General features: G+C 36.1%; 1 protein-coding gene across 3 annotated transcripts in view; it reads right to left on the reverse strand.

Annotated features, from left to right (window-relative positions):
* LOC309625944 (aldo-keto reductase family 1 member C3-like) overlaps window positions 1–13,354 on the reverse strand; it is a 33,645-nt gene extending 20,291 nt beyond the window's left edge. For 2 of the 3 annotated variants that reach the window (XM_082386116.1, XM_082386114.1), the window contains exon 1: window positions 9,841–13,354. The gene's annotated coding sequence lies outside the window, so the exon portion shown is untranslated. Of the gene's footprint in view, window positions 1–8,694; window positions 8,806–9,840 lie in introns of all 3 variants that reach the window. The other variant, XM_082386115.1, reaches the window with a different exon arrangement.
* Window positions 13,355–13,368: the final 14 nt, after the last annotated feature.

Genomic DNA, 13,368 nt, shown 5'->3' on the forward strand with positions numbered 1-13,368 from the left:
ATATTTACTTCAGACAGATTCTACCAATATAATTTTTTGTCAAGGTAGAGAGATGGATTCCTGGTGCTTCCAATTATGCCATTTTTCCTGAAGACACTCTATAAATTCTTTGGGTTGATCTTTGAAAGTATTGTTTTACTCTAAGATCTGGTAAGATAGAAATAAATTTAATTTTCAAAAAAAAACCTACTAATTCTTGTGTTGCAAAATACTAATATCATTTCATTAATATCTGATAATAAAAAGATGTTACTGTGAAAATATACATAGTTTAGAATTGACTATAGTAAAAGCATCTTGGAGGATGCAAATATATTAACAAATACAGAGATTCTAGTAAAAAAAATTTACTAGAATATACTAAAGACTTCTGTCATTGATGGAATAGAAGACAAATACACCATATATATACAGTTAACCCTCCAACAATGCAGGGGTTAGGGGCGCCAACCCAAGCACTGTTGAAAATCCACATATAACTTTGCAGTCTCCCTTTTATATCCGCAGTTCTGCCTCTGTAGATTCAACCAACCGTGGATTACTAGTGTGGTACATATTTACTGAAAAAAAGCCACTTGGCCTCACATGGTTCAAACCTGTGTTGTTCAAGGGTCAACTGTACATAAATTCCAAATATGTAAGTGACATAAAGTGTGAAAAATGAGGAGAAAAATACAAGAAACTTCAAGACATAATCTTGTCTGAGAGAAGAGCTTGTTAAATAGACAAGAAAATCAAATGCTATGAAAGGAGAAATAAACATATTTGGCTATATAAAAATCCAAACTTTTAACAGAGTTAATAAGAAAATGATAAATTTGGAAAATATTTATAAACTAGATAACAGGGAGCTGATATAGCAAAAGACAAGTAATTTATAAAAATTTGACTGAGGCTATGAAGATAAATTGCAAATAATAATACAAACCCAAATGTCCACGAGCATAGTAAAAGATTCACTAGTCGTTAGGGAAAAGCAAGTTAAAGTAACAAAAGAGATTTCAGTTTATAGCCACCTGACTGGCAAAATTTAAATGAGTCATGGTATCTATTGGGTAGCGGTGTGGATAAGAAAGTAATTTCGTATATTGTAGCTAGGTATGTGAAATTAAATGTGAAAAGCAATCTGCCAACAACTATTGAAACTAAAATTTCATATACCCTTTAACTCATAAATCCTGATCCCCAGAAATGAAAGCACCTGTGTAATGGCACATGTATAAGGATATTTTACATAACCATATTTAGTGCCAACACCCAGAACCAAGTGAACACTCACCCATAAGAAAATCAGTAAATAATTACAGTGACTTCACTCCATGTAGTATTTGCTCTGCTAATGCACTTGGAGGAATTTCCATGTGCTGAACACAGGATCTGGTTTTGTTAAAACATGACAAATAATTTCCATATGTTGTATATGTGTACATATATACATACATATATGTTTGTGTATATAAATGTATATATAGGTATATATTATATAAGCCTGGAGAAAATATAGGAAGTGCATATTAAGCTGTTAACATTCATTATTGTGAAGTGTTGCTGAAACGAGTGAAGGGGGAAAAAGAGGGCATGGGGGACAAAAAGGGCAAAAAGAAAAAAATTCAACAAAAAAGCAAATATATGATCATTTACATATGTATTTAAAATTATATACTTATCTTTTTTCTTTATGTATAAATAAAATAATTCAGTAAGCAATATCAAATTACAGAGACAGCAAAGGATAAAGCACTCAATATAATCACTTAAAAGACCAAGAGGTGACACATACACACTATTATATATAAAATAGATAACTAATAAGGACCTACTGTATAGCACAGAGAACTCTACTCAATACTCTGTTATAACCTATATGGGAAAAGAATCTAAAAAAGAGTGGATATATGTATATGTATAACAGATTCACTTAGCTGTACACCTGAAACTAACACAATATTGTAAATGTTGTGAAATGTTGTAAAAAAAAAAAAAAAAAAAAAAAGACCAAGAGATATGTACTATAATTCACTGTTGAGTTACTGGACATGGTTCCACACCAAGAAAGGGAGAATCCCTGACTTCAGAGAATTATTTCCTCTATGTAAAGATTTGGGTCCTTACCTCTAAGTGGATATCTAGTATATATCCAACCTTGAACGTGAAAAAGCGGCCGTAAACACTGAGACCGTTGCCTGCAGGACCCTGGCAAGGTATTTATGTGCTCATCTGCCCTTGGTTTTTGTTTGCAAAACTTACACATAGGTGCTGATTGGCACCACACTGTTTTTGAACCTCTCTTCTATGCCACAATTAAAGTCATACACAAAATTATGTATTACAATCAAAGAGGAAACAGTCAAGCACAGTTTTAAATATTAGAGAAAGGGAACAAAATTATCTCTGATGTTCCACATGGCAAACACCAACCCTTCTCGAACTGTGAAAACAGCCATGAATCTGTCTTTCAGGGACAGCTCTGAGTCTGATCTGGAAATGCAGAATTTACCCAGACACTGTATTCCATTGGAGAGTATTGACTGTCCTAATATGGGTACAATCAGCCTGTCATTTAATTTTTATTTATTTTTGGCTATGTTGGGTCTTCGTTTCTGTGCGAGGGCTTTCCCTAGTTGTGGCGAGCGGGGGCCACTCTTCATCACAGTGCACGGGCCTCTCACTGTCGCGGCCTCTCTTGTTGTGGAGCACAAGCTCCAGACGCGCAGGCTCAGTAGTTGTGGCTCACGGGCCTAGTTGCTCCGCAGCATGTGGGATCTTCCCAGACCAGGGCTCGAACCCGTGTCCCCTGCATTGGCAGACAGATTCTCAACCACTGCGCCACCAGGGAAGCCTTAGGCTGTCATTTATAGAGCTAAAACTACTGATACCATGATATGAATCAATCATGTGAGCAATGAGAAAAATGTTACTTCACTGCTTAACTTTTCACCCCTGACCACTAAGGGGAGCAAGTCCTCTGAAAATCCTTCACACCTTCTTTTCTCTTTCTTCCCTCTGCATTTACGACAATCTGTTGTGGTAGGTGGGGTTACAAGGCTCTTGGATTCACCAAGACTCTGGGAAAATAAGTAGGGGACTCAGTTAATCAGCCCATATTATATTTGCAAAAAGACCTTCTCCAAGGTTATATTAAAACTGTCAAAAGTCAACAACAAAGAAAATGGCAGCCAGGGAACAAAGGATGGTAACCTACAAAGGAACCTCCATTAGGCTATCAGCAGATTTCTCAACAGAAACTTAATAGGCTGGGGGGAAGGGAGAAGGGTAGAATGACATTTTCAAAATACTGAAAGATAAAAACTGTCAGCCAAGAATACCCAGCAAAGTTATCATTCAGATATGAAGGCAAAATAAAGATTTTCCCAGATAAACAAAAGTTGAGGACGTGCATCAACTTTTCCTGCTTTACAAGGAAATGTCAAAAGGAGCTCTTGTACCAGAAACAAAAAGGCAAAACTTTGAGCAAGGTGATAAGTAGACAGAGTTAATCAGAAAGTTGAAACTCTATATCAGAATAGGTTTTTTTAAAATGCTTTATTATAGCATAAAGGTTAAAAGGGGGGAAAAAGCAGAAAAAATAACTATAGCTACTTCAATCTGGTAACAAACTCACAACATAAAAGGGATAATTTGAGGCAAGAAAAACATAAAAGGGAAGTGGAAAAGAACAGAACTTGTATAGGCAAATGAAAATAGATGCTATCAGCAGGAAAAGGACTATTTTATCTATGAGATGTTGTATGCAAACCTCGGTAACCACAAGACATAAACCCAGAGCAGAGACATGAAACATTAAAAAAAAAAAAAAAAAAGAAACTGAAAAACACCATAGAAAACCACCAAACCAAAATGGGAGACAGAAACACAAGGAAAAAAATAATGGAGATATAGAGCAACCAGAAAACAAAAGATAACATGGCATTACTAAGTCCTCATCTACCAATAATCACCCTAAATGTAAATGGATTGAATTCACCAATCAAAAGACACAGAGTGGCTGGCTGGATTAAAAACCAGACCCAACTATATGCTGCCTCCCAGAGACTCACCTCAGCTCTAAAAACAAACACAGGCTAAAAATGAAGGGTTGGAAAATGATACTCCAAGCAAATAGCAACCAAAAGAAAGCAGATGTAGCCGTACTCATATCAGAGAAAATAGACCTCAAGCTAAAAAAGGTAACAAGAGACGAAGACGGATATTATATAATGATAAAGGGAACAATTCATCACAAAGACATAACAGTGATTAATATATATGCACCCAACATAGGAGCAACAAAACACATAAATTATTAACAGACCTAAAGGGAGGAATTGATGGCAGCACAATAATAGCTAACACCTCACTTATGTCAATGAATAGGTCATCCAGACATAAAGTCAACAAGGAAACAGAGGCCTTAAATTAAACATAAGACCAGATGGATTTGATAAATTTGTACAGAACATTCCATCCAAATGTGGCAGAATACACATTCTTCTCAAGTGCACATGGGACTTTCTCAAAGACAGACCATATGTTGGGACACAAAATAAGTTTCAATAAATTTAAGAAGATTGAAATCATATCAAGCATCTTTTCTGATAACTATGGTCTGAAGCTAGAAATCAGCTGCAACAAGAAAGCTAGAAAAATCACAAATATGTGGAGACTGAACAACATGCTAGTAAACAAGTTTTGATTTCTTCTTTTCAATGAAGAAATCAAGAGAAATCAAAAATTACCTGAAGACAAATGAAAATGAGAATACAGTGTACCAAAATCTATGGGATGCAGCAAAAGTGGTAACAGGAGGGAAGTTTATGGCAATACAGATCCACCTCAAGAGACAAGAAAAATCTCAAATAAACAAACTAAACTTATACCTAAAGGAACTAAAAAACTAGAACAAATGAAGCCCAAAGTCAGTAGAAGGAAGAAAATAAAAATCAGAGCTAAGAGAAATACAGACTAAAAAGACAATAGAAATATCAGTGACTAAGAGCTAGTTCTTTGGAAGAATAAACAAAATTGACAAGCTTTTAACTAGACTAAGAAAAAAAGAGAAGTCTCTGATAAATAAAATCAGAAAAAAAGAGGAGAAATAACCACAGATATCACAGAAATTCAATGGATTATAAGAGAATATTATGAGCAGTTATATGACAACATACTGGAAAACCTAGAAGAAATGCACAAATTCTTAGAATCACGCAACCTTCCCAGACTGAATTATGAAGAAATAGAAAATTTGAATAAACTGATCACTAGCAAAGATATCGAAACAGTAATCAAAAATCTCCCAAGAAACAAAAATCCAGGACCATACAGCTTCACAGGTGAATTCTACCAAACATTCAAAGAATATTTAACTCCTATCCTTCTCACAATCTTAGAAAAAATTGAAGAAGAGGGAACACTTCCTAACTCATTTTATGAGGCCAACGTTACGCTGATACCAGACCAGACAAAGACAACATTAAAAAAAAAGAAAATTACAGGCCAATATCTCTGATAAACATAGATACAAAAATCCTCAGAAAAATGTTAGCAAACTGAATACAACAATACATTAAGAGGATCATACATCATGATCAAGTGGGATTTATTCCAGGGATGCAAGGATGATTCAATATTCACAAATAAAACAATGATTCACCATGTTAACAAAATGAAGGATGGAAACCATATGTTCATCTCAATAGATGCAGAAAATGCATCTAAGATTCAATACCCATTTATAGTAAAAACTGTCAATAAAATGGGTATAAAAGGAATGTACCTGAACATAATAAAGGCCATATATGACAAACCCACAGCAAACATTATACTAAATGGTGAAAAAATGAAGACTATCCCTCTAAGATCAGGAACAAGGCAAGGATGCTCTCTCTCACCACTCTTATTCAACGTAGTATTGGAAGTCTTACCCAGATCAGTTAGACAAGAAAAAGAAATAAAAGGCATCTAAACTGGAAAGGAAGATTCAAACAGACAAATTCATTGATTCACTCATTTCAGGTTTAGAATTTGTCTCTTCCAGATAAAGAGACATCAAATAGGTGCTAAAAACAATCACTCATTTAAATAAAAATTAACAGCTGTTGTGTCTAACCTCCTGCTTCTTGCATCTATTGAAGTTTTCCTTTTTTCATTCAGATAATTTATTTTTCATAAGACTTCCAATTAGTTCTTTCTCCCATCTATCTTTTTTTTTTTTTTTTACTTACTTAGTTTTCTTCTCCTTTCATAAATGTTTGTCCCTTCTTAATTTCCTTTGAGAATGCCAAACCACATTATTTTTACATCATGCTCATATTACATTATTATTTTTATGTCTTCTTGTATGATTTTTTTCCTATTTGTTACATCTTTTGGTTCTGTTCCATGGTGGTAGATTTCCTCATTTGCATCGTTATTTTTCATTTGAGAAACAATCTTGTGCCTGCATGTCTTGGGGTTTTGTGGTAACTCTTGTGGTTCCAGGTCTTATGTTAAGATTCAGAATTATTGCAGTCCAAATGTCAGGTTTCCTAACATCAATTCCAAATAGGCCAATATTGGTATGACCTTTTAGTATTTTACTGGGAGTATCCTAGCTGAATCTCTTGAATGAATTCCATGATATCTCAAGCCCATAGTGTTTGGAATTGCAATTTCCATGGGCTCTTGTTGGCAAAGACTATTTTTGACAGCTTTGATTCCAAAGAATAAAATACAGAAATTATCACCGAACTAGGAATTTTGTCCCAGTTGGCTCAGTTCTACAACCACAAAGCTATTCTTTCAGTCTGCCTTGGGCATAGGTGCCATTCATAAGCCATGCCATCTCAGGCTTTATCTTGAAACTTCCTATAGGCCCAGGGAATATCTGTTCTTTATCTTTGTGGTACTGCAAGTCAGCATGGAATGAAATAGTAACTTTGCTGTGCAGGTTATGAAAGAATTTTGACATCTCTAAATGCTGTGCAGGCAGGAAATATCTGGACAAAGAGAGCTGCCACAAAAGAGCAGAGATAAGCAAGTCAATTCACAGAAATGGAAAGTTCCTTGAGGTCTGATTCCACTTTCCTTAGGAGGGAAATGCCCCTTTGAAAATGAGTTTCTCCAAAACTATTCCACACAGTCTCATGTGAATAAGCCTGGAAACCTGCTAACCTACTTTGCTAAGATGTAGATGATGACCAAAGAATGGCCTATTTCCCATTCCAGTTCACCTCCATAGACCTGAGAACTATTAGAAACACTGACAATTTGACTACAGGTGCATCAAATACTTTAACGGTGGTGTCATGAGATAATCACAAAATCTGACTCTTAGACTCTCAAAAAAGTTTTTTTTAATTAAAGGTAATAAACTGTTAGAAAGAATAAAAATTGGACAATACATTGTTTATTTTTAATAATAGACTATTTTTAGAGTAGTTTTAGATTGACAGGGAAATTGTATACAAAGTACCACAAGTTCTTATACCCCCCTCTCCCCGCCCCCCACTTTGCCCTGTTATTAGCATTTTGCATTACTGTGGGACATTTGTTACAACAGATGAGCCAATATTGATACATTACTATTAACTAGGGCGCATAGATTACATTACAGTTCACACTCATTGTTGTACAGCAGCTCTATGCATACTGAAAAATGTGTATTGACATGTATCCACCATTACTGTATACATAATACAGAATAGTTTCACCACCCTAAAAATCCTACATGCTCCACTATCCATCCTTCCCTTTCTCTCTTCCTCCAAACCCCTGGCAACATTGATCTTTTTACTGTCTCTATATTTTGCATTTTCCAGAACGTCATACGGTTGGAAGCGTAGAGTATGTAGCCTTGTAAGGCACTTTTTTTCACATAGCAATATGCGTTTAAGTTTCCTCCGTGTCTTTTCATGTCTTGATAGTTTATTTCTTATCACTGAATAATATTCTACTGATGGATAAAATTATGTATCCATACCCAATGAACCTCTATATATAACTTGGCAATTATTAAAAGCTAGTATAATCATCCATGTGCAAGGTTTTTTGTGGATATAAGCTTTCAACTTATTTAGGTAAATACCCAAAAACACAGTTGCTGGATCACATAAGTAAGAGTATGTTTAGTTTTGTAAGAAACCCCAAACTTTCCTCCAAAGTAGGCGTACCATTTTGCATTCCCCGCAGCAATGAATGAAAGGTCGTGTTGCTCCACATCCTTGTCAGCATTTGGTGCTGTCACTGTTTTGAATTTGGCCATTGTAATAGGTGTGTAGGAGAATCTTATTTTTTTTTTTTTTTTAGTTTCCTATTCCTAATGACAAATGATGTTGGGCAAATTTTCATCTGCATATTTGCCATCTGAATATCTTCTTTGGTAAAGAGTCTCTGAATATTTCTTTCTGTATTTCCAGAGGAGAAAAGTGAGACTCAAAGTTTAAGGACCAGTCCTTTGTCATACAACTACATACACTAAAGACAAGATGAACAGCAAACTTTCTGACTTCCAGTCTAGAGACTTGTGCACTAGCCTCTCTTATGTCCAAGCAATTAAATTATGTTTCAATCAAAATACAGTAACAAGAACCAAGAACTAAGACCTTGCCCTATAAGATTGTGGCTTATTCCTACAAATGATATTATATTTTCTATTCAAGATAAGTTTCCAAGCAGTAACAACAGTACAGGGCAAAACACAGGTGGAGTATTTCTCACCCGGCACTCAGCAGGCTACCCCATAGATGCCCAGCAATTCTCTCCTATCATTTTCCCAGCACCTCATCTTCAGGACCTTTTACATCAACTATTTCTTTGGGTTATGTCTTCCTGGAAGGAGGAAAGGAATCTTGAATTGATGAAATATACAGAGAAACCACTCCCATTACAATCAATCTCTAAGCAAAGCAACTGACAGTGTCCTTGACAGCTGAGTCTCACCTCTTCTGCCAAGCTGGGAAAGAGATGCAAACCGGGGGGAAACCCAGAATAATCGGTAGGTGACTGTATGATCAGGCCCTGATGTGGAGTGAAGACTGAATACTTTCTCCCCTTTCATAGGGGATGGTTCTAGCCTGGTTAGTAGAACAAAATGGGCCTCCCAGAGTCACACAGGAACTCAATGACTTGACAACCCACACTGGTTTCCACTCATATTAAGTCTATTTTCTTTTGAATCCTCAACCCCAAACTACTATTGTTACCTCCTCAGGTGCATAGGTGTCAAATTCCATACAGGAATGACATGACCATCATTAAGTTCCAAACACTGGCGTTTGGAACCATTACCTGTTGCTCCTCTGACTAAGCAGACACTGATTTTTTCTTCTGCCCTCAGAGGTAATGAATAACAGGAAGGTAACACCCCAACTGTACTGACCAGCTATTAGGAAATACATTGGAGGAGAAGCAGGGTTAAAGCAGTACCCATGGAGTAAGAAGAGAATTGAAGCCAGTTAACTTGGTTGTACTTCTATCAGAGTGGTCTTAATTAAAGTGTTATAAAATAATAAAGACATCATTAATTTTTTGCAAAATTTTAATTCATATTTTTAATGAGTAAATTTTAAATTCCAGATACACTTACATTATTGTAAATTATTATAAGAGAATGTTGAACAATTATTAACCATATGCTGGACTAGAAACCTCCACATACCAATATCTTTCTTGTTTTTCCAATGATGAAGCCCCTTCTTGACCAAACATCGTTTGAAACGCTTAGCTATCTTACACTACACTACACCACACACACACACACACATACACACACAATTTAAAGGAATGATTAATGAGCGTTTTTCAAAATATTAACCTTTAGTAAAGAAATAAAACTTCAAAATGAAAGAAAATTTGCTTTTTTACCTTTTCAATCAGAAAAAAATTATTTCATTTATTCTTCTTTGCTTTATAATAAGAATATCCAGTCCTGACAAGGGTGCAATCCTGAAAAGGGTAACAAAAAAAGACATGCTGGCAAGGTGCTTAGTGGAGGTTAATTATTGATAGTTTTTGCAGTATGCAAACAGACTGTTGGAGGGGTTATATCTTTCACCCAGTGTATAACTTTTAAAGAACTATCACAATGTAACTCCCCCCAAATGATAAATATTTTATATAACTTATTATCTTGCTCAACATTATCCATAAAGGAAAAACCTGTAAACAAGTTAAATTATAATAAATTTGGGAGGAGTTAGGGAAATCATGAAACATTGATACAATGGAATGTTATGAAGCCAAGTAAAATTTAACATGTACAGTGATGTCAACAAAATGCTAAGCTGTGATTTTGGAAATTGTGTGTCCATTTTCATTTGTCTCAAGGGATTTTTTTATTTCCTCTTTGATTTCTTCAATGACCATTGGTTTTTTAGTAGCATATTGCTTAGTCTCCACTTATTGTTTAATTTTACTTTCTATAATTGATTTCTAATTTCATGTTGCGATCAGAAAAGCCTCTTGATACAATTCCCATCATCTTACATTTACTGAGACTTCTTTTGTGGCCTAGAATGTGATCTATCTTGGAGAATGTTCCGTGTGCACTTGCAAAGAATTTGTTTTCTGCTGTTTTTGAATGGAATGTCCTTTAAATATCTGTTAAGTCCAACTGGTCTAATGTATCATTTAAGTCCAGTTTTTCCTTATTGATTTTCTGTCTGGATTATCTAACCTTTGATGTAAGTGGAGTGTTAAAGTCCCCTACTATTATTGTATTCCTGTCAATTTCTCTATTTAGGTCTGTTAATATTTGATTTATATATGTAGGTACTTCTAAATTAAATGCATATTTGTTCACAAATGTTATAGACTCTTCTTCGATTGACACCTTTATCATTATGTAATGCCCTTATTTGTTTTTTATTATGGACTTTGTTTTAAAGTCTACTTTGTCTGATATGGGTATTACTAGAACAGGTTTTTGTTTTTGTTTTGCCTCCATTTGCATGGAGGATATTTTCCATCCCCTGACTTTCATTCTGTGCGTGTCTTTAGCTCTGGAGTGAGGCTCTTGAAGGCAGCATGTATACTGTTCTTATTTCTTTACCCAATCAGCCACTCTATGTCTTTTGATTGGAGGATTGAGTCCATTGACATTTAAAGTGACTGATAGTACTGTACTTATTGCCATTTTGTTACTTGTTTTCTGGTTGTTTTTGTAGTTTTTCTTGTCTTTTTCTTCTTTTAGTCTGTTATCTTTTGATTTGATAACTTTATTTGTGTTATATTTGGGTTACTTTCTCTTTAATTTTTGTGTATCTACTGTAGGTTTTTGATGTATGATTACCATGAAGTTTATATATGTCAACCTATACCTATATCTACTTGTTTTATACTGATATCATTTAAGCTCTAACACATTCTAAAAGATCTACATTTTACCCTCTCTGTCCTGACATTTTGTGTTTTTGATGTCATATTTTACATCTTCATGTCTATCCCTTAACTATTTAATTTAGTCTTTTACGTTTGTACTAGTTTATTTAAGTGGTTGATGCACCACCTTTACTATGCACTTGGCTTTACTAGTGGGATTTTTCCCTTTTTATATTTTCTTATTTCTTGTTATAGCCTTTTCTTTTTCACTTAAGGGAGACACTAATATTTCTTGTAGGGTCAGTTTAGTGGTGATAAACTCAGTTGTTGCTTGTCTGGGAAACTCTTTAGCTCTCCTTCAATTCTGAATGATAATCTTGCTGAGTAGACTGTCCTCGATCATAGGGGTTTTTTTTCCTTTCAGCACTTTAAATATATCATGCCACTCCCTTCTGGCCTGCAATATTTCTACTGAAAAATCAGCTGATAACTTGATGTGGTTTTCCTGGTATATGATTCATTGTTTTTCTCTTGCTGCCTTTAGAATTCTTTATTTTTAACTTTTGCCATTTTAATTATAATATGTCTGGGTGTGGGCCTCTTTGGTTTCATCTCATTTGGGACTCTCTGTGATTCCTGCACCTGGATATCTTTTCCCTTCTCAGATTTGGGAACTTTTCTGCCATAATTTCATCCAATATATTTTCTGCCTCTTTCTCTCTTTTCTTCTCTTTCTAGGACCCCTATAATGCAAGTGTTAGTGCACTTGATGTTATCCTAGAGGTCCCTTAAACTGTTCTTATGAAAAATAATTTATTCTTTATTGCTGTTCTGATTGAGTGATTTCCACTATTCTGTCTTCCAGGTTGTGAAAGCATTCTTCTGTATCACCTAGCCTGTTGTTAATTCCTTCTGGTGTATTTTGTATTTCAGTTACTGTATCCTTCAGCTCTGATTGGATCTGTTTAATATTTTCTAGTTCTTTGAGGTTCTCGCTGTGTTCCTCTACTATCTTACCACATTCAGTGAGCATTTTTATTACTATTGCTTTGAGTTTTTAATCAGGTAAATTATTTATCTCTCTTTTGATAGGGTTTTTTCCCCTGAGGTTTTATCTTGTTATTTCATTTGGAACATGTGTGTTTTTCTTCTAATTTGTTTGGTCTTTTCTGTTTGTCTCTATGAGATTAGGCAAACAGTTACCTATTCCAGAGTCTAAAGGTGTGTCCTTGTGTGGGAGCATCTCTATGTGGTCTGCCTGTGACCAATGGCATTGGTGGGAGAGCTGGATCTAAAGTGGGCACAGGCCATGTCTTCTCCCTAGGTGAGCTGGCAGCTGCTGTTTTGGTGGGAGATAGAGCTGGAGTCAGAGGGACTAGAGCCAGAGTTAGGTGTGAGCTGAGGCTTCTTCTAGGCTCAATGGCAATTGGTGACCTGTTGGGGGTAGGGCTAGGGCCCAAGGGGCTGGAGACACACTTCTGAGTTGCCACCACTTTCTCCCTGTGCATGTGATGGCTGTCTCTGCCTTAGCAGGGACCAGTGCCAGAGCAGGAGGGGATGGAGCAGGAGGCTTTTGGCATGCACTGAGGTAGTCCTGGCAGACCGGCCAGAGCATCAAGCAGAATCCAATCTGCTGTCTCTGTGTTGGGACTGAAAGCAATCAAGTGTATGCACACGCTCTTGAAGAATGGAGTCTTGGTTTCTTACAACTCTCTGGTAAGCCCCACTGGTTTTCAAACCAGCCAAGGGGGCTCGTCTTCCCAGTGCCAGTCCTCAGACCTGGGGTGCCTAACATGGGTCTTGTACCCCTCGTTCTTTAGGAGGATCCCTGAGCCTGTTTATACTCCTCTGGGTCACCTGCTCGGGGTGTGGGTCCTGAATGGATTGCTTCTCCTGCCCACCTACTAGGCTCTGTGAGGTTCTTTCTTGATAGCTTGGGTTGTAGAGAGCCATTCTGCTACTCTTCAAGTTGTTTGCAGTGAGAGTTACTCTATATGTAGTGGTAGTTTTGATGTCTTCATGGAGGAAGGTGAGTTCAAGGTCCCCCGACTCTGCCTTTTGATCCCCCTCCCG

This window comes from Balaenoptera borealis (genome assembly GCF_965194805.1).
Source record: "Balaenoptera borealis genome assembly, chromosome: 3".
NCBI lineage: Eukaryota > Metazoa > Chordata > Mammalia > Artiodactyla > Balaenopteridae > Balaenoptera > Balaenoptera borealis.